Source organism: Capra hircus, chromosome 26 (genome assembly GCF_001704415.2).
Source record: "Capra hircus breed San Clemente chromosome 26, ASM170441v1, whole genome shotgun sequence".
NCBI lineage: Eukaryota > Metazoa > Chordata > Mammalia > Artiodactyla > Bovidae > Capra > Capra hircus.
This window is the reverse complement of record NC_030833.1, coordinates 42,864,755-42,886,495: the sequence shown is the minus strand read 5'-3', so window position 1 is coordinate 42,886,495 and position 21,741 is coordinate 42,864,755.

Sequence of the window (21,741 nt, the reverse complement as noted above, 5' to 3'; positions counted from 1 at the left end):
AATCCCTTGGCACTTAAGGTGATCAGGTATTAATTTTGAGCCCAATGGCAGGTCCCTTTATTAATACTGCTTTTCACTAACTTTCCACAGTTTTCAGCTTCTAATTGTGTTTCTCTGAAAGTACATCAGGAAAAGCTGAGTGTGAAGCCCTTAAATGACATCCTGGTACTTTTCTTCTCAAAACTGACGGTATCAGAATGAACATTTCCAGGAGGTCTAGGGGCATCTCTAGATGAAATGCAGCCTGAATTTTAAGGATTTTACATCCCAAAGTGGTGCTTTCATCCTCTGTTTCATTCCATTTAGCAATGGCAACTGAGAGGCATTGCTACTCTGCAGTCACCCAGATTTGAAATCTCAATCATTTTCAACTCCCACTTTTTTTCACTCCAGTTTTGTTTTTTTTTTTTTAGATTTATCCATTTGTTTATTTTTGGCTGTGCTGGATTTTTGTTGCTGCCACACGCGCTTTCTCTAGTTGCAGAGAGCAGGGGCTACTTGCTAGTTGTGGTGCGCAGGCTCCTCATTGTGGCGGCTTCTCTTGCTGCTGAGCACAGACAGGCTCCAGGCATGCGCACTTCAGTAGCTGAGGCTTGAGGGCTCTAGAGGCTTAGATACCACTAAGCCTCCGCGGCATGTGGTATCTTCCTGGAGCAGGGATTGAACCTGTGTCCTCTGTCTAGGCAGGTGAATTCTTAGCCATTGGACCACCAGGGAAGCCCCCTCACCCCATTCTCATCAATTATATTCATCCCTGTCTGTTCTGCATCTGTGGTGTTTTCAAAATTATCAATGCAGTATTTTAAGCATATTTTAAAAAATTTAAAAAAATAAACATAATGGACACCCATGTATCCACCTTTAAGCTCTATCAAGTATTTGTGTTTTGCTATTATTCGTAGAATGTCTTCTAAGAAAGAAAAGTACCATTTATAGCTGAAGACCTTGTAAATTCATTCCTGACTTCACTTCCCTCCCCTTTGCCCACTGTTCTAGTCAACAAAAATTTTTCAAGCACTACTAAATGCCAAGCACTGGTCTAGAAATGAAAGAACATCAATAAATGAAACAAAACCCTCTGCTTTCAGAGCTTACACACAGAAGTATCATTCCAATTTTTTTCTCTTATTTTTTCTCATTTATCACACTGTATATATCCAAAAATAGTATACACTGTTCTTTTGCACATTCTAGAACTATCTAAACGGTATTCTACTAACACATAGTACATATGATCTGCAACTTACCGTATTTTTCCTCATATCTTGATAAATTAGCTTGAGACAGGCCACCCTCATTCACACATGTTAACATTTTTATAGCATCTCCTTGTATGGAATACCATAGGTTAGTAATCCATTTATTCTGTTGAAAGACAGGTTATTTTGCAATTTTTCAAAATTAAAAACTATACTGTAATCAATATCCTTTCTCCCCAGCATCTTATTCAGGTGGCTTTTTTCCTAATCGCCACACTTGGTACAATGCCTTGTTCCTAGGAGCTCAGCCAATATGTGCTCTCTTGAATTCTCCAGAGTTTTCTAGGGTCTATCAGAAATTCATTAGTGGACACTTCTAGCTTCTAGGAGGAGTTCCAGATCCCCTAGATAGCTTCAAGGATAAAATTAAAATTAAAATTGTGCCCCATTACTAAGAGATGGGATTGTATTGGAAGAAGTGTAAATAAGGTGAAATGCAAGATATTGCTTGTTACCACTGACACAAACTCCCTTGAGTCCATCGCTCCTTTATTCTTACAATGTAGTAACAGTCCTGTATCTTTAACAGTGCATCTCAATTCTGGCTACCCATTCAAAGTACCTGGGAGATTTTAAGATTTGTTTATTTAATTTATTTGGTGGTACTGGATCTTCATACAGGATCTTTAGTTGTGGCATGTGGGATCTAGTTTCCTGACCAGAGATGAAACCCAGGCCCCCTCCACTGGGAGCACAGAGTCTTAGCCAATAGACCACCAGGAATTGACTCTGGCGGATATTTAAAAGCCCACTGACTCTGGGACTCTTATCCCAGCAATGAAAGGAAAATGTCAGCAGTGGGTTCAAGGCATCAGTATCTTTTGAAAGTATTCCTTGGGTATTTCTGATGTACGGAAAAGGTTGAGAACCTCAAAGCAATGGTGAAAGCCACAGGGCTGAGAACCACTGAGGGCAGTGGTGAGCCGCACACTGTGGGCCACGAGGCCTGCAGGGCTGAACTCTCTGGCAGTGTGTTCAACGTGCACAGTTGTTTGGGCTCCAGCTAAAGATACTTATTGTTTTTATATTCTGACTGATCACCCTGAGCAGTCTGTTGTTATCTGTGTAGAAACATTTACTGCCTTGACTGTGTGCTTCAGTTCAGTTCAGTTCAGTCCCTCAGTCGTGTCTGACTCTACAACCCCATGGACTGCAGCACACCAGGCTTCCCTGTCCATCACCAACTCCCAGAGCTTGCTCAAACTCATGTCCATCGAGTCAGTGATGACATCCAACCATCTCCTCCTCTGTCGTCCCCTTCTCCTCCTGCCTTCAATCTTTCCCAGCATCAGGGTCTTTTCCAAGAACTCAGTTCTTTGCATCACGTGGCCAAAGTATTGGAGTTTCAGCATCAGTACTTCCAATGAATATTTCAGACTGATTTGCTTTAAGATGGACTGGTTTGATCTCCTTCCAGTCCAAAGGACTCTCAGGAGTCTTCTCCAACACTGCAGTTCAAAAGCGTCAATTCTTCGGTGCTCAGCTTTCTTTATGATCCAATTCTCACATCCATACATGACTATTGGAAAAACCATAGCTTTGACTAGATGGACCCTTGTCAGGAAAGTAATATTTCTGCTTTTTAATATGCTATCTAGGTTGGTCATAGATTTTCTTTCAAGGAGCAAGCATTTTTTAATTTCATGGCTGCAGTCACCATCTGCAGTGATTTTGGAGCCCAAGAAAATGACCGTGTGCTTATACAACCCCAAAGCTAAGTCCTTCCAGGTTCTACTGATGATGTATTTCTTTGGCGTTAGCTGAATGTTGTGAATACCTCCTACCTGCAGAAACTTAAATGCCCTTTACTGCTCTACAATGTGTCACACAAGTTCTCACTCAACTCAGTGTTCTACCCAACAAGTGTTATTATTATGGCTTACATTCTTGTCAGTAGTAAAAAATAAATTGCACTCATTTATCAAAGTACAAACGATTGTCTAATCTCTTGGAATAAATACAAGAACCTGTATTTTTTTCACCCTGAAATTTGCTCTTTATCTATACCAGTAATTACTTTTTAATCACTTCAAATGTATTACTTTTAGTATTCTAAATATACTGTGAACCTTGAAAGAGTAGAAGCCGCAATCCTAAAAGCTCATATTAGGCTGTAGGGAGAAAAATGAGTCAAATGGCTATTTTGTCTGTTTTTACCATAGGTCAGTATCTTTCAAACTGAGGTCTTTCCAGGAGTTCGATAATTACCTTTAAGAATTTTATATTTCACATTTTGATGCCAAGCAAAATCTTACAATATTTACAGAAGCCTCAAAGGACTATATTGAGTGCTTGCTATATGGGAGACACTCTGGTAAGTGTTTAACATACATACCTCATTCATCCTCACAACAGCCATGAGATAAAGTATTCACTCTTATTAGAGATGAAGAAAAAGCATAAAACCCTTACTAACTTGCCCCCAAATGCACAGCTGATACCTAATGACCTTGAGATTAAAACCCAAACCATGTAGCTCACAGGTTCATCTTATAATCTATAGTTCACGCTACTCCTTGAAATATTACTACAATGGCATTACTTTGTCACCAGATACTAAGAGAAGAAGATGAGCTTAAATGTGATTGGTGCTTTGTGCCATGTGAAGACCAACTGATGCCACAGCATTTACTCAAATACAAACTTTGCCATAGAACAAACAGAGAAGAGTGATGATTAGAAGTCATCACTGTTCACTACAGCAGACACAGAAAGGCTCAAAAGAGCCCACACAAACCAGCCAGAACCATCACCACATTACGAGCGGCGTTCGATTTCAGCAAAACAGTATCAGGCAATAACATTTAAGAGCTGTTGTTATTTGATTCTTACTAGTGTGTGGTTTTTCAGTACATTTAAAAATTTTTGATGTGTTTAGCTTTTAGATTGGTAAATAAAACAAGCGAGAGAAAATAGAGGGAAACTCAGTCACTCAGTCATGTCTGACTCTTCATGGCCCCATGAAATGTAACCCCAAAGTCTCCTCTGTCCATGGAAATTTCCAGGCAAGAACACTGGAGAGGGTTTCCATTTCCTACTCCAGGTGATCTTCTGGACCCAGGGATTGAACTCGTGTCTCTGGTATCACCTGCACTGGTTGATGGGTTCTTTACCACTAAGGCCACCTCAGAAGCCCCATAAATAAAACAAACGTATGCCTAATTTTGTTTCTGCGTATTTAAACAATATTTTATTGATAGGTTTTAAGTAAAATTATGGTATCCATAATAAATTTCTTTTTCCTTTTAACTGCAGCTAATTTATGACTCAAGTTTGATAAACACTGATGTAGACTTATCAGGAAATATGTATTAGAGTTCCCACACTTCACATATGGTCCTGTCCTAGTCTCTAGGGTTTAGGACCCAAAGCCCCAATGTTGCCTTGACCAACCGTGTTCTCTCTGCCTAGATGAACATAAACAAATTATCTGGGCAGCTAAGTGAGCATCCAGGTTTGCCAGGATCTTGACTGCTTTATTCCATTTTCTCTCCTACCTAGCTTGTCCACAGAATTATCCACAGTCCCAGGTAACTACACTTTGAAATGAATACCCTTGTATTTGGAAAGAACTTTAATTTCAAAGATACATCAGTTTAGTTCAGTTCAGTTGCTCAGTCATGTCTGACTCTTTGTGACCCCATGGACTGCAGCAAGCCAGGCCTCCCTGTCCATCACCAACTCCCAGAGTCTACTCAAACTCATGTCCATTGAGTCGGTGATGCCATCCAACCATCTCATCCTCTGTTGTCCCCTTCTCCTCCTGCCCCCAATCCCTCCCAGCATCAGAGTCTTTTCCAATGAGTCAACTCTTCGCATAAGGTGCCTAAAGTACTGGAGCTTCAGCTTTAGCATCATTCCTTCCAAAGAAATACCAGGGCTGATTTCATTCAGAATGGACTGGATGGATCTCCTTGCAGTCCAAGGGACTCTCAAGAGTCTTCTCCAACACCACAGTTCAAAAGCATCCATTCTTCGGTGCTCAGCCTTCTTCACAGCCCAACTCTCACATCCATACATGACCACTGGAAAAACCATAGCCTTGACTGGGCGGACCTTAGTCGGCAAAGTAATGTCTCTGCTTTTGAATATACTTTCCAGGTTGGTCATAACTTTTCTTCCAAGGAGTAAGCATCTTTTAATTTCATGGCTGCAGTCACCATCTGCAGTGATTTTGGAGCCCCCCAAAATAAAGTCTGACACTGTTTCCACTGTTTCCCCATCTATTTTCCATGAAGTGATGGTACTGGATGCCATGATCTTAGCTTTCTGAATGTTGAGCTTTAAGCCAACTTTTTCACTCTCCTCTTTCACTTTCATCAAGAGGCTTTTTAGCTTCTCTTCACTTTCTGCCATAAGGGTGGTGTCATCTGCATATCTGAGGTTATTGATATTTCTCCTGGCAATCTTGATTCCAGCTTGTGCTTCTTCCAGACCAGCATTTCTCATGATGTACTCTGCATATAAGTTAAATAAGCAGGGTGACAATATACATCCTTTACGTACTCCTTTTCCTATTTGGAACCAGTCTGCTGTTCCATGTCCAGTTCTAACTGTTGCTTCCTGACCTGCATACAGATTTCTCATGAGGCACATTAGGTGGTCTGGTATTTCCATCTCTTTCAGAATTTTCCACAGTTTATTGTGATCCACACAGTCAAAGGCTTTGGCATAGACAATAAAGCAGAAATCGATGTTTTTCTGGAACTCTCTTGCTCTTTTGATGATGCAGCAGATGTTGGCAATTTGATCTGTGGTTCCTCTGCCTTTTCTGAAACCAGCTTGAACATCTGGAAGTTCACGGTTCACGTACTGCTGAAGCCTGGCTTGGAGAATTTTGAGCATTACTTTACTAGCATGTGAGATGAGTGCAATTGTGTGGTAGTTTGAGCATTCTTTGGCATTGCCTTTCTTTGGAATTGGAATGAAAACGGACATTTTCCAGTCCTGTGGCCACTGCTGAGTTTTCCAAATTTGCTGGCATATTGAGTGCAGCACTTTCACAGCATCATCTTTCAGGATTTGAAACAGCTCAACTGGAATTCCATCACTTCCACTAGCTTTGTCCTTAGTGATGCTTTCTAAGGCCCACTTGACTTCACATTCCAGGATGTCTGGCTCTAGATTAGTGATCACATCATCAAGATTATCTTGGTCGTGAGGATCTTTTTTGTACAGTTCTTCTGTGTATTCTTGCCACCTCTTCTTAATATCTTCTGCTTCTGTTAGGTCCAGATCATTTCTGTCCTTTATCAAGCCATCTGTCCCTTGGTATCTCTAATTTTCTTGAAGAGATCTCTAGTCTTTCCCATTCTGTTGTTTTCCTCGATTTCTTTGCATTGATCGCTGAAGAAGGCTTTCTTATCGCTTCTTGCTATTCTTTGGAACTCTGCATTCAGATGCTTATATCTTTCCTTTTCTCCTTTGCTTTTCACCTCTTCTTTTCACAGCTATCTGTAAGGCCTCCCCAGACAGCCATTTTGCTTTTTTTGCATTTCTTTTCCATGGGGATGGTCTTGATCCCTGTCTCCTGTACAATGTCATGAATCTCATTCCATAGTTCATCAGGCACTCTATCTATCAGATCTAGGCCCTTAAATCTATTTCTCACTTCCACTGTATAATCATAAGGGGTTTGATTTAGGTCATACCTGAATGGTCTAGTGGATTTCCCTTCTTTCTTCAATTTAAGTCTGAATTTGGCAATAAGGAGTTCATGATCTGAGCCACAGTCAGCTCCTGGTCTTGTTTTTGTTGACTGTATAGAGCTTCTCCATCTTTGGCTGCATAGAATATAATCAATCTGATTTCGGTGTTGACCATCTGGTGATGTCCATGTGTAGAGTGTTCTCTTGTGTTGTTGGAAGAGGGTGTTTGCTATGACCAGTGCATTTTCTTGGCAAAACTCTATTAGTCTTTGCCCTGCTTCATTCCGCATTCCAAGGCCAAATTTGTCTGTTACTCCAGGTGTTTCTTGACTTCCTACTTTTGCATTCCAGTCCCCTATAATGAAAAGGACATCTTTTTTGGGTGTTAGTTCTAAAAGGTCTTGTAGGTCTTCTTAGAACCGTTCAACTTCAGTTTCTTCAGTGTTATGGGTTGGGGCATAGACTTGAATAACTGTGATATTGAATGGTTTGCCTTGGAGATGAACAGAGATCATTCTGTCGTTTTTGAGATTGCATCCAAGTACTGCATTTCGGACTCTTTTGTTGACCATGATGGCTACTCCATTTCTGCTGAGGGATTCCTGCCCGCAGTAGCAGATACAATGGTCATCTGAGTTAAATTCACCCATTCCAGTCCATTTTAGTTTGCTGATTTCTAGAATGTTGAGGTTCACCCTTGCCATCTCTTGTTTAACCACTTCCAATTTGCCTTGATTCATGGACCTGACATTCCAGGTTCCTATGCAATATTGCTCTTTACAGCATTGGATCTTGCTTCTATCACCAGTCACATCCACAGCTGGGTATTGTTTTTGCTTTGGCTCCATCCCTTCATTCTTTCTGGAGTTATTTCTCCACTGATCTCCAGTAGCATATCGGGCACCTAATGACCTGGGGAGTTCCTCTTTTGGTATCCTATCATTTTGCCTTTTCATACTGTTCATGGGGTTCTCAAGGCAAGAATACTGAAGTGGCTTGCCATTCCCTGGAGTAAGTGTCTTTTAATTTCATGGCTGCAGTTACCATCTGCAGTGAATACCCTTGTATTTGGAAAGAACTTTAATTTCAAAGATACATCAAGGCCTAACCAAAAGACTGACCTTCCTCTTCTATAGCAGATTAAGGAGCTATATAATTTCTTCCTGGGGAGAAAGGCACCAAAAATGGGCCAGAAATTGTAGTACTCTTCTCTTCTAAAACGTGTGTCTATCTCTGGGCACATAAAAGATGCATTCACTCTTTCACTTACTCATTCATTTCAGAAACGTTATTAATCAGGCCATCTTCTAGGTACTGAGACCACAACAGTAAACAAGACAAACAATTCCATAGGTCAATTTCATAAGGTAGTAATTGCTGGGAAGGAAATAATACAGACAAGAGAAAAAGAGGGAGGGAGCTATGTTAGATAAGGTGATCAAGGAGGGTGCCTCTGATAAGGGGAAATTCAGTTACATGATAAGAGTGGACGAAAGTGAAAGTCGCTCAGTTGTGTCCAGCTCTTTGTGACCCCATGGACTATACAGTCCCTGGAATTCTCTAGGCCAGAATACTGGAGTGGGTAGCTGTTCCCTTCTCCAGGGGTCTTCCCAACCCAGGGAATGAACCCAGGTCTCCCTCACTGCAGGTGGATTCTTTACCAGCTGAGCTACCAGGGAAGCCAAGAGAGAGAAGTACAAATATGAGAAAGAGCACATGAAAAACACATTGGAAAACCAAAGGGAAATTTTGAAATCTCATGAGAGACTGTTTTGTACAATGCTATCAAATAAATATAACTTAGAAAAAATTCATAACTGCCTAGGAAATTAGTTGAAAGTTTAAATAGACCAATCTCCACAGAAGTAATAAAGTCAAAGAGCTTCCCATAAATTTTAAAAAATAAAATAAAAATAAAGCCATCAGGCCTAGATCTTTCCACAAGAGCATTATATAAAACATTAAACTATTATGTAATCCTTGAAACATTTTAAATGGTCTAAAGCACAAAAAGGGAAAAATAGGTTCAAATTTTCAAAATCTTTATATAAATTCAGTATAACATTGTTACTAAAAACCAGGAAAATACTGAAAACATACACACAAAACAAATCAATTTCATTTATAAATATTGTTGCAGAAATCTTAAATATTTTGAGGACATAATGCTACAGTCTATTAAAAAGTACATCATTACAAAATTATTTTTATTTCAAGAATGCAAAAGAGCTCAATATTAGAAGCTCTATGAATATGGAATATTATATTAATAGAGTTAAACAGAAAAATCATACAATCACTCCATAGATGTCAGAAAGATACTTGACCAAAAAAATTAAAAAAGAATGCCAAGGCTAAGGCCAGATTGGTTAATTAAAACCCAAAAAGACCAAGGTTTCAGTGAGATCTACAAGGTCTTATCTAAGGGGCACAAATTGTGAGTGCCCTGGAAGATGAGGGGCATTGTTCTGTCATAAGGACCACTGAGAACGTCATATCTGGAATTCACATCTACTTAAGACTCTGTGGGTAATTATCTAGAGCACGCACAGCATGGGCTAATGTCAGCTGATGGCCCCTGCAAGACACGTGACCACACAAAATGGATGCCAAGGAAGCAATGTACTGGAATTTAGACTCTTGACAAATATCTAGAAGTCCAAGTCCTTATATCCAAGTGCATTAAAGATTTAGTAGTCAATAAAGACAGAATCTCAAATCAGTGAAGAAAAGACAGACTTGAGTTAGTATTAGGACAGTTGGATAGTCATTTGAAAAGACAGAATGGTGTATGATCCATATGCTAAGGTAAATTAAAATGGATTACTCTTCTAAATGAAAATAATGAAGCCAGGTGAGCATGAGAAGATCATATGGGTAAATTCCTTTAAGGCTTAGAAGCAGAGCAAATTTTCTTTACTCAAAATCCAGGTACAAAAGAATAATAAGTAATATACAGCTAATAAAATTTTAAGTTAACGTGGAAAACAACTACTATAAGCAAAGTCAAAAGACAAGGAACTGGGAAAAAAATTAACTAATTAAATTGCTGAATAAGGGCCAATATACCAAATATGTAAAGACTTCTAAAACTTAAGAAAAATATTCCTGATTTCAAACTATACAAAGTTATAGTAATCAAACAGTATAGTATTGGCATAAAAACAGACACATAGATCAATGGAATAGAACACAGAGCCTAAAAATAAAATGGTGCCTACATTTACAACAAGGGAGCCAAAAATATATAAGTGGGAAAGGACAGTCTCTTCAATGAATGGCATTGGGAAAACAGGACATGCAAAAGAGTGAAACCGGCCCACTGTTGTACACTATGGAACAAAACTAGATTTAAAATGGATTAAATAGTTGAGCACAAGACCTGAAACTTTAAAAGCCTAGAGGAAAACATATGCAGTAAAGTCCACAAGTGTGGTAAGGATGAAAAGGGAACCCATGTGTACTACTTGTGGAAATGTTAACAGATGGGGCCACTATGGAAAACAGTACAGAGTATATTTGAAAATTAAAAATAAAACTACCCTATGATCCAGCAAAATCCACTTCTGTGTATTTATCCAAAGAAAACGAAAACTTTAACTTGGAAATATATCTGTACCCCCATGTTTATTGCAGCATTATTTACAACAGCCAAGATATAGAAGCAACCGGTGCCCATCAATGGATAAATAAAATGTGATATACATGGGAATTCCCAGATGGCTTAGCAATAAAGAATCCACTTGCCAATGCAAGAGATGTAGGTTCAATCCCTGGTTCAAGCAGATCCCCTAGAGGAGGAAATGGCAACCCACTCTAGTATTTTTGCCTGGAGAATTCATGGAGGAGCCCAGCAGACTCCATGGGGTCACAAATAGCTAGAATTGACTGAGCATGCATGCACGCATGCAAACATATGTATATACACATGTCACATTTTATTATTAATAATCTTGTATTGGATATTCAAGACTTGCTAGGAGAACAGGTCTTAAAAGTTTTAATTATAAGAAAAATGTATAACTATGTATGATAACAGATGTTAACTAGAATTACTGTGGTGATCATTTTATAATATTTCATAATACATACAAGTATCAAATCAACACATTGTACACCTGAAATTAATACAACCTATATATATAATATTTATGTCAATAAAATAATTAAAATTTTAATTAATAAAACAAAACCTAAGAAAAATTGACACACAACTAACTAAAATGGAAAAAATATATGAATAATAAGTGGGAAAATGTGATCTCAGTCTTAATAAGAGAAACCCAAAATAATAACATTGAAATACCACCATTTATGTAGTTGGTTAGCAAGAATTAGAAAACATGACAGTATAAACCATTAGCATGGCTCTAGGAAGACAGACATTCTCATTCAAATTGAAGAAAATATCATATGATACAAATGCTGTGAAGAAAAATTTAGCAATTAGGCACTTTCAAAAAAGAACAGAAAAGGGATGCAGAGCTGCTGCTGACTCTCCACTTTGCTTTTTTTGTCCTACATTGGAGGAAATTGGTGTGTTCAAACTTTGGTCTACTGGAATCAGTTTGAGCTGCAGGCGGCGGTCCTAAGATGGCAGAGGAATAGGACGGGAAGACCACTTTCTCCCTCACAAATTCCTCAAAAGAACATTTCAATGCTGAGCAAACTCCACAAAACAACTTCTGAAGGCTGGCAGAGGACATCAGGCAACCAGAAAAGCAGACCATTGTCTTCAAAAACAGTGAACTGCTCTGGGTGTCCCTCACTGTGGAGAAACTCTTCATCTTTAACCTAGATGTTTTATCATCGGTGCTGTATAGATGGAGAGGTCTAGAGGCTACTGCAAAAATAAAACTGAAAACCAGAAGCAGGAGGCTTAAGTCCAAAGCCTGAAAGCATCAGAGAACTCCTGAATTCAGGGAACATTAAGCAATAGGAGCTCATCAAATGCCTCCATACCTACACTGAAACCAAGCTCCACCTAAGGGCCAACAAGTTCCAGAACAAGACATACCATGCAAATTCTCCAGCAACACAGGAACACACCCCTGAGTTACTCCAAAACCTTTGACATCTCATAACCCATTACTGGCCACTCCACTGCACTCCAGAGAGAAGAAACCCAGCTCCACCCACCAGAACTCCAACACAACCCTCCCTAACCGGGAAACCTTGACAAGCCACTGATACAATCCCACCCACAGTGAGGAAGCTCCATAATAAAGAGAACTCCACAAATTACCAGAATATTAAAAGGCCACCCCAAACGCAGCAGTATAACCAAGATGAAGAGACAGAGGAATACTCAGCAGGTAAAGGAACAGGAGAGTTGCCCACCAAACCAAACAAAAGAGGAAGAGGTAGGGAATCTACCTGAGAAAGAATTCCGAATATTGATAGTGAAAATGATCCAAAATCTTGAAATCAAAATGGAATCACAGATAAATAGCCTAGAGACAAGGATTGAGAAGATGCAAGAAAGGTCTAACAAGGACCTAGAAGAAATAAAAAAGAGTCAATATATAATGAATAATGCAATAAATGAGATCAGAAACACTCTGGAGGCAACAAATAGTAGAAAACAGAGGCAGAGGATAGGATTAGTGAATTAGAAGATAGAATGATAGAAATAAATGAATCAGAGAGGAAAAAAGAAAAACGAATTAAAAGAAATGAGGACAATCTCAGAGACCTCCAGGACAACATGAAACGCTCCAACATTCGAATTATAGGAGTCCCAGAAGAAGAAGACAAAAAGAAAGACCATGAGAAAATCCTTGAGGAGATAATAGTTGAAAACTTCCCTAAAATGGGGAAGGAAATAATCACCCAAGTCCAAGAAACACAGAGAGTTCCAAATAGGATAAACACAGAGAGTTCCAAATAGGATAAACCCAAGGCGAAACACCCCAAGACACATATTAATCAAATTAACAAAGATCAAACACAAAGAACAAATATTAAAAGCTGCAAGGGAAAAACAACAAATAACACACAAGGGGTTTCCCATAAGGATAACAGCTGATCTTTCAATAGAAACTCTTTAGGTCAGGAGGGAATGGCAAGACATACTTAAAGTGATGAAAGAAAATAACCTACAGCCCAGATTACTGTACCCAGCAAGGACCTCATTCAAATACGAAGGAGAAATCAAAAGCTTTACAGATAAGCAAAAGCTGAGAGAATTCAGCACCATCAAACCAGCTCTCCAACACATGCTAAAGGATATTCTCTAGACAGGAAACACAAAAAGGGTGTATAAACCCGAACCCAAAACAATAAAGTAAATGGCAACAGGATCATTCTTATCAATAATTACCTTAAAAGTAAATGGGCTGAATGCCCCAACCAAAAGGCAAAGACTGGCCGAATGGATACAAAAACAAGACCCCTCTATATGCTGCTTACAAGAGACCCACCTCAAAACAAGGGACACATACAGACTGAAAGTGAAGGGCTGGAGAAAGATATTCCACGCAAATAGAGACCAACAGAAAGCAGGAGTAGCAATACTCATATCATATAAAATAGACTTTAAAACAAAGGCTGTGAAAAGAGACAAAGAAGGCCACCACATAATGATCAAAGGATCAATCCAAGAAGAAGATATAACAATTATAAATATATATGCACCCAATATAGGAGCACCGCAATATGTAAGACAAATGCTAACAAGTATGAAAGGAGAAATTAACAATAACACAATAATAGTGGGAGACTTTAATACCCCACTCACACCTATGGACAGATCAACTAAACAGAAAATTAACAAAGAAACACAAACTTGAAATGATACATTAGACCAGTTAGACCTAATTGATATCTATAGGACATTTCACCCCAAAACAATGAATTTCAACTTTTTCTCAAGTGCTCATGGAACCTACTCCAGGATAGATCACATCCTGTGCCATAAATCTAAACTTGAAAAATTCAAAAAAATCGAAATCATTCCAAGCATCTTTTCTGACCATAATGCATTAAGATTAGATCTCAATTACAGGAGAAAAACTATTAAAAATTCCAACATACGGAGGTTGAACAACACACTTCTGAATAACCAACAAATCACAGAAGAAATCAAATAAGAAATAAAAATATGCATAGAAACTAATGAAAATGAAAACACAACAACCCAAAACCTGTGGGACACTATAAAAGCAGTGCTAAGAGGAAAGTTCATAGCAATATAGGCATACCTCAAGAAACAAGAAAAAAGTCAAATAAATAACCTAACTCTACAATTAAAGCAACTAGAAAAGGAAGAATCAGAGAACCCCAGAGTTAGTAGAAGGAAAGAAATCTTAAAAATTAGGGCAGAAATAAATGCAAAAGAAACAAAAGAGACCATAGCAAAAATCAACAAAGCCAAAAGCTGGTTCTTTGAAAGGATAAATAAAATTGACAAACCATTAGCCAGACTCATCAAGAAGCAAAGAGAGAAAAACCAAATCAATAAAATTAGAAATGAAAATGGAGAGATCACAACAGACAACACAGAAATACAAAGGATCATAAGAGACTACTACCAGCAGTTGTATGCCAATAAAATGGACAACGTGGATGAAATGGACAAATTTTTAGAAAAGTACAATTTTCCAAAACTGAACCAGGAAGAAATACAAAATATTAACAGACCCATCACAAGCACGGAAATTGAAACTGTAATCAGAAATCTTCCAGCAAACAAAAGCCCAGGTCCAGACGGCTTCACAGCTGAATTCTACCAAAAATTTCGAGAAGAGCTAACACCTATCCTACTCAAACTCTTCCAGAAAATTGCAGAGGAAGGTAAACTTCCAAACTCATTCTATGAGGCCACCATCACCCTAATACCAAAACCTGACAAACGTGTCACAAAAAAAGAAAACTACAGGCCAATATCACTGATGAACATAGATGCAGAAATCCTCAACAAAATTCTAGCAATCAGCATCCAACAACACATTAAAAAGATCATACATCATGACCAAGTGGGCTTTATTCCAGGGATGCAAGGATTCTTCAATATCCGCAAATCAATCAATGTAATTCACCACATTAACAAATTGAAAAATAAAAACCATATGATTATCTCAATAGAAGCAGAGAAGGCCTTTGACAAAATTCAACATCCATTTATGATAAAAAACTCTCCAGAAAGCAGGAATAGAAGGAACATACCTCAACATAATAAAAGCTATATATGACAAACCCACAGCAAACATTATCCTCAATGGTGAAAAATTGAAAGCATTTCCCCTAAAGTCAGGAACAAGACAAGGGTGTCCACTTTCACCACTACTATTCAACATAGTTCTGGAAGTTTTGGCCACAGCAATCAGAGCAGAAAAAGAAATAAAAGGAATCCAAATTGGAAAAGAAGAAGTAAAACTCTCACTGTTTGCAGATGACATGATCCTCTACATGGAAAACCCTAAAGACTCCACCAGAAAATTACTAGAGCTCATCAATGAATATAGTAAAGTTGCAGGATATAAAATCAACACACAGAAATCCCTTGCATTCCTATACACGAATAATGAGAAAGTAGAAAAAGAAATTAAGGAAACAATTCCATTCACCATTGCAACGAAAAGAATAAAATACTTAGGAATATATCTACCCAAAGAAACTAAAGACCCATATATAGAAAACTATAAAACACTGATGAAAGAAATCAAAGAGGACACTAATAGATGGAGAAATATACCATGTTCATGGATCAGAAGAATCAATATAGTGAAAATGAGTATACTACCCAAAGCAATTGACAAATTCAATGCAATCCCTAACAAGCTACCAGCCATATTTTTCACAGAACTGGAACAAATAATTTCAAGATTTGTATGGAAATACAGAAAACCTCGAATTGCCAAAGCAATCTTGAGAAATAAGAATGGAACTGGAGGAATCAACTTGCCTGACTTCAGGCTTTACTACAAAGCCACAGTCATCAAAACAGTATGGTACTGGCACAAAGACAGACAAATAGATCAATGGAACAAAATAGAAAGCCCAGAGATAAATCCACACACATATGGACACCTTATCTTTGACAAAGGAGGCAAGAATATACAATGGAGTAAAGACAATCTCTTTAACAAGTGGTGCTGGGAAAACTGGTCAACCACTTGTAAAAGAATGAAACTAGATCACTTTCTAACACCACACACACAAAAAAAACTCAAAATGGATTAAAGATCTAAATGTAAGACCAGAAACTATAAAACTCCTAGAGGAGAACATAGGCAAAACACTCTCAGACATAAATCACAGCAGGATCCTCTATGATCCACCTCCCAGAATTCTGGAAATAAAAGAAAAAATAAACAAATGGGATCTAATTAAAATTAAAAGCTTCTGCACAACAAAGGAAAATATAAGCAAGGTGAAAAGACAGCCTTCTGAATGGGAGAAAATAATAGCAAATGAAGCAACTGACAAACAACTAATCTCAAAAATATACAAGCAACTTATGCAGCTCAATTCCAGAAAAATAAACGACCCAATCAAAAAATGGGCCAAAGAACTAAATAGACATTTCTCCAAAGAAGACATACGGATGGCTAACAAACACATGAAAAGATGCTCAACATCACTCATTATCAGAGAAATGCAAATCAAAACCACAATGAGGTACCACTTCACACCAGTCAGAATGGCTGTGATCCAAAAATCTGCAAGCAATAAATGCTGGAGAGGGTGTGGAGAAAAGGGAACCCTCCTACACTGTTGGTGGGAATGCAAACTAGTACAGCCACTATGGAGAACAGTGTGGAGATTCCTTAAAAAATTGCAAATAGAACTACCTTACGACCCAGCAATACCACTGCTGGGCATACACACCAAGGAAACCAGAATTGAAAGAGACACATGTACCCCAATGTTCATCGCAGCACTGTTTATAATAGCCAGGACATGGAAGCAACCTAGATGTCCATCAGCAGATGAATGGATAAGAAAGCTGTGGTACATATACACAATGGAGTATTATTCAGCCGTTAAAAAGAATTCATTTGAATCAGTTCTGATGAGATGGATGAAACTGGAGCTGATTATACAGAGTGAAGTAAGCCAGAAAGAAAAACACCAATACAGTATACTAACACATATATATGGAATTTAGAAAGATGGCAATGACGACCCTGTATGCAAGATAGGAAAAAAGACACAGCTGTATATAACGGACTTTTGGACTCAGAGGGAGAGGGAGCGGGTGGAATGATTTGGGAGAATGGCATTGAAACGTGTATACTATCATGTAAGAATCGAATCGCCAGTCTACGTCCGATGCAGGATACAGCAGGCTTGGGGCTGGCGCATGGTGATGACCCAGAGAGATGTTATGGGGAGGGAGGTGGGAGGGGGGTTCATGTTTGGGAACGCATGTACACCCGTGGTGGATTCATGTCAATATATGGCAAAACCAATACAGTACTGTAAAGTAAAATAAAGTAAAAATAAAAATTAAAATTAAAAAAAATAAAAAGAATTAAAGAAAAATTTAGCAATTAATAATTGCATATACATTTACCTTTTATCTAGCAATCTCATATCAAGGAATCTATCTCAAAGATCTACTGGCAAAAATATACTTCATTTGTAATAACATAAGACTGGAAACAATCCAAATGTTTAAAACAGAGGACTGATTACAACATATGCACAAACTATGGTATTGGAAAGCTATAAAAATAATAATACTGATATAGTGAAATGGAATGATCTCTTGGTATATTTTAAGTGAAATGAGGAAGATGCAAAGGAGAATGTATAACATGCTGCCTTACGAATAGGAAAGGAACACTCTCAAACTCATTATAAAGCCAGTGTTACTTTGATACCAAAGCAAAAAGGACACTACAAGAAAATTATAGGCGAATAACTCTGATAAATATAGATGCAAATATTCTCAACAAAATATTAGCAAACTGAGTTCAAAAGCACATTAAAAGGATCATACCACATGATCAAGTGGGATTAACCCCTGGGGTATAAATATGCTTTAACATCTGCAAATAACAGGATAAACTTGGGGGTGACACATTTTTCTAAGTGAAATAAGCCAGACTGAGAAAAAATACTGACAGTCTCACTTATATCCCCTTCATGGGTATTGTCATGTATGGATGTGAGAGTTAGACCATAAAGAAAGATGAGGGCCAAAGAATTAATGCTTTTGAAGTGTGGTGCTGGAGAAAACTCTTGAGAGTCCCTTGGACTGCAAGGAGATCAAACCAGTCAATCCTAAAGGGAATCAACTCTGAATATTCACTGGAAAGACTGATGCTGAAGCTCAAATACTCTGGCCACCTGATGCAAAGAGTTGACTCACTGGAAAAGACGCTGATGCTGGTAAAGATTGAGAACAGAAGGAGAAGTGGGTGACAGAGAATTAGATGGCTGGTTGCCATCACTGACTCAGTGGACATGAGTTTGAGCAAACTCTGGGAGACAGTGAGGGACAGGGAAGCCTGGCATGCTTCAGTCCATAGGGTTGTGAAGAGTTAGATGTGACTTAGCAACTGAACGACAACATCAAATCACTTATATGTGGAATCTGAAAAAAAAAAAAATGAACACATAGAAACAAGAGTAGAAAGGTGAATTCTGGTAAGATGAATGAAGTCTGAGCATCTAATATTTAATATGGTAACTGTCAATAGCATTGTATTGCATAGCTGAAATTTGCTAAGAGCATAGAGGGCTTCCCAGGTGGCACAGTGGTAAAGAATCTGCCTGCCAATGCAGGAAATGCAAGCTTGATCCCTAGCTCGGGAAAATCCCCTGGAGAAGGAAATGGCAACCCACTCCAGGATTCTTGCCTGGTAAATCCTGTGAACAGAGGAGCCTACTGGGCTACAGTCCATGGGGTCTCCAAGAGTCAGACATGGCTTAGCAACTAAACAACAACAAAGAGAGTAAAAGTTTTGTGTTCTCAGCAAAAAAGAAAAAGACAGATAAAAGCTAAGTGTTTGAGGTGATGGGTGTGTTAATTAACTCAGTGGTGAGAATTCTTTCACAATATATGCATATATAAAAGTACCTTATACACTTTTAATACATTAAAATTTTGTTGGTTATACCTCGGTAAAGGTTAAAAAAAATTACCACTTTCTAATTCCTAAAGAAATAATGCATCTAATTAACACATCTATGACTGTGAAAATCCAAGACCAAAAGTTGACAGGGACCTTTTTGATGGATGGATCAGGCTGACAACTGAATGTCATGTCAATCCTAAGATAAGTGGGACAACCAGATATTATGTGCATCCTATTTTATGAAATAAAAAATAACCAGTCTTAACAACAAAGCATTCTTGCCAAAAGAGAACAAAAATATTAACTTGAATCTAACCAACATTTTAGATTTATTTGTAAGAAACAGCAAGGAGAGATAAAATTTTTAAAAAGTTAAAACACACCATGAGAAAGCAAAAGGTCAGAATGTGGGAAAATATATTAGATACACTCTATGGTTTCTTTATTAAGCAAATAGCATGCAGAGGGGGTACCATGAGGAGAAGTGTTACATATCAAGAGCAAATGCTCTTACTGAACCAAATGCTATATACTGAACTTATTTGGACCTTTTAATAAAGAAACTTCTGTAAAAGGGCATTTTTTTAAACAGTTGGGGAAATTTGACCGTGGACTAAATAGTAGATGAAATTAAGGGATTATTTTGTTAGATATAAGAGTGACCTTACAGTTAAAAACATTTTTATCTGTTAAAATATATATATATATATAATAAAGTATTTAAAAGGGAAACACTGCAGCTTCCCCCCGACTCCCACCTCACAAAATATGAAGGGAGAGATGAAATGAGATAGGGCAAATGTTTATAATTTCTGAAGCTGGATGATGGAATGTAGGAGGTATTATTATACTATTCTCTCTACATGTTTCCGTAAGAAATTTTTTTTAAGATCAAGAAGTTCAATGACCATCTAACCTTGGAATCATGGTGGAGGCTTAGGAAAAATGATCTCTCTGGAAAGAGATTTTTGGACTTCCCTTTGTGGCTTCATGGCCCAACCAGAAGCAAACATCACATTTCTCACAGGACCCCAATAAATTTATTCTAAAAATGAGCACTGAGATGCTATTTGGTTAACCCAGAGAAAATAAAAGGCCCTCCAAAAATAGAAAGATTTCTCTTCAACAGTCTTGAAAGCATTCTTATTCATAAAAACATTTCTTGAAATAGAAACTATTCATTTATTTAAACATGTAGTGAATCACCCATTGAGAGGGGAAAAAAAAAAAACCTCAGTACTTTTTGCAACCACTTTCTACAACATGAATACAAACATATTCTGCCTTAATTTAAAATTGGCACAAATTCTTGAGGCATATCATGACTCTCTTTTAGCTTTGCCTCCATGTAAACACAAATATGGACCCTACAGCGACCTGTCCCCTATTTGCTATATAATAAACTGGGGAGGAAAAAACCCAACTCAGTTCAATAAGTACCGAGAATAAACACGCATTATTGTGTGTTCTCATTCTGTCATCTCATAAGTAAATATAATAGATATTCATAGTCTTATTCACAAGCCATAAAAGATCAGTTTCCAAATTATAGACAGTTTATTCTTCATAAAATTTTAGTTAGAGCTGCATCATAGCTGACTCACTTGGCTTTTTATTATATGTAAATTAGTTTCAGAAAACTAATAGTCTGTGATAGTGATGGATGATGCTCACTGGCAGTCAGCACATAATAGATGGGACCTGTTGCCAAAAAGTGACCATATTATCCAGGAGAGTAAAGGACACACCTCCTAGGTCCTGCAAACGGGGAGCCTCACAAAAGTCTCTTTAGAGGTGCCTTAATCCACTGGCCAGTGGAATTTGTTTCCTAGAATTGCCATAACTAAATGTCACACACTAGTAGGTTTGCACAACAGATATTTACTGCCTCATGGTTCTGGGGGCTGCAAGCCACCAGGGTTGGTTTGTTCCAAAGACTGTGAGAGAAGATGTGCTCTGTGCGTATTTCTTTGATTCTGATGGTTTACTGGCAATCTTTGGCATTCCCTGGCTTGCAGACCCAGCACTGTCTCCACCTTCTTGTTCACATGGAGGTCTCCTGTGTACATCTCTTTACACGGCATTCTTTGTGTAAAGGTACCAGTCATTTTGGATTGGGGACCTACTCTACTCCAGTATGATCTTGCTTTAACTAATTACCATCTGCAAGGATCCTTTCTCCAAATTCTGAGGTATTGGGGTTGAGGACTCAGCATACTTTTTCGGGGAACACAATTCAATCCGTAACAGGCAGAGAGTCAAGAAATAGAAAGAGGTCACCATACTGTTTTCCTTAGGTCAGCTAGGAAAGATCTGCTTCCTGATTTTATACAAATATATTGATATTTGTTCTAGCTACAGCAGAAGAAAGGGTCTAGATTACAGTCCTCATGGGGGTTATAATCAGTATAGCAGTTAGAATACTGCTTTCAACTATTCTAACAACAAAATGTAACAGTGGAAAATGAGGTGGAAATTTATTTTTTCTTCACTTAACCATCTGAGAATAAGCAGTCAAGGAATGATTTGATTATCAGGTACTATCATGGACTCAGGCAAATAGTGGGGTGGTAGCCTGCCTGTTCTTCTCTAACTAGTGTTAAGCCAATAGCCCAAGCTTCTAGTTTGCATATTATCTTAAAATACAGCCAGAAATTTAAAAAAAGAAAAACAAGAGACTGGGAATTATGCATGCCAATGTACTGTGAAACTCATGTGGGTGGATCAGTTTTTTCAGTGCTTATAAGTACTTATAGGATACAGCTCTGGAACTCCATCCAAAGAGAGAGAGTGGTCTTTATTGGC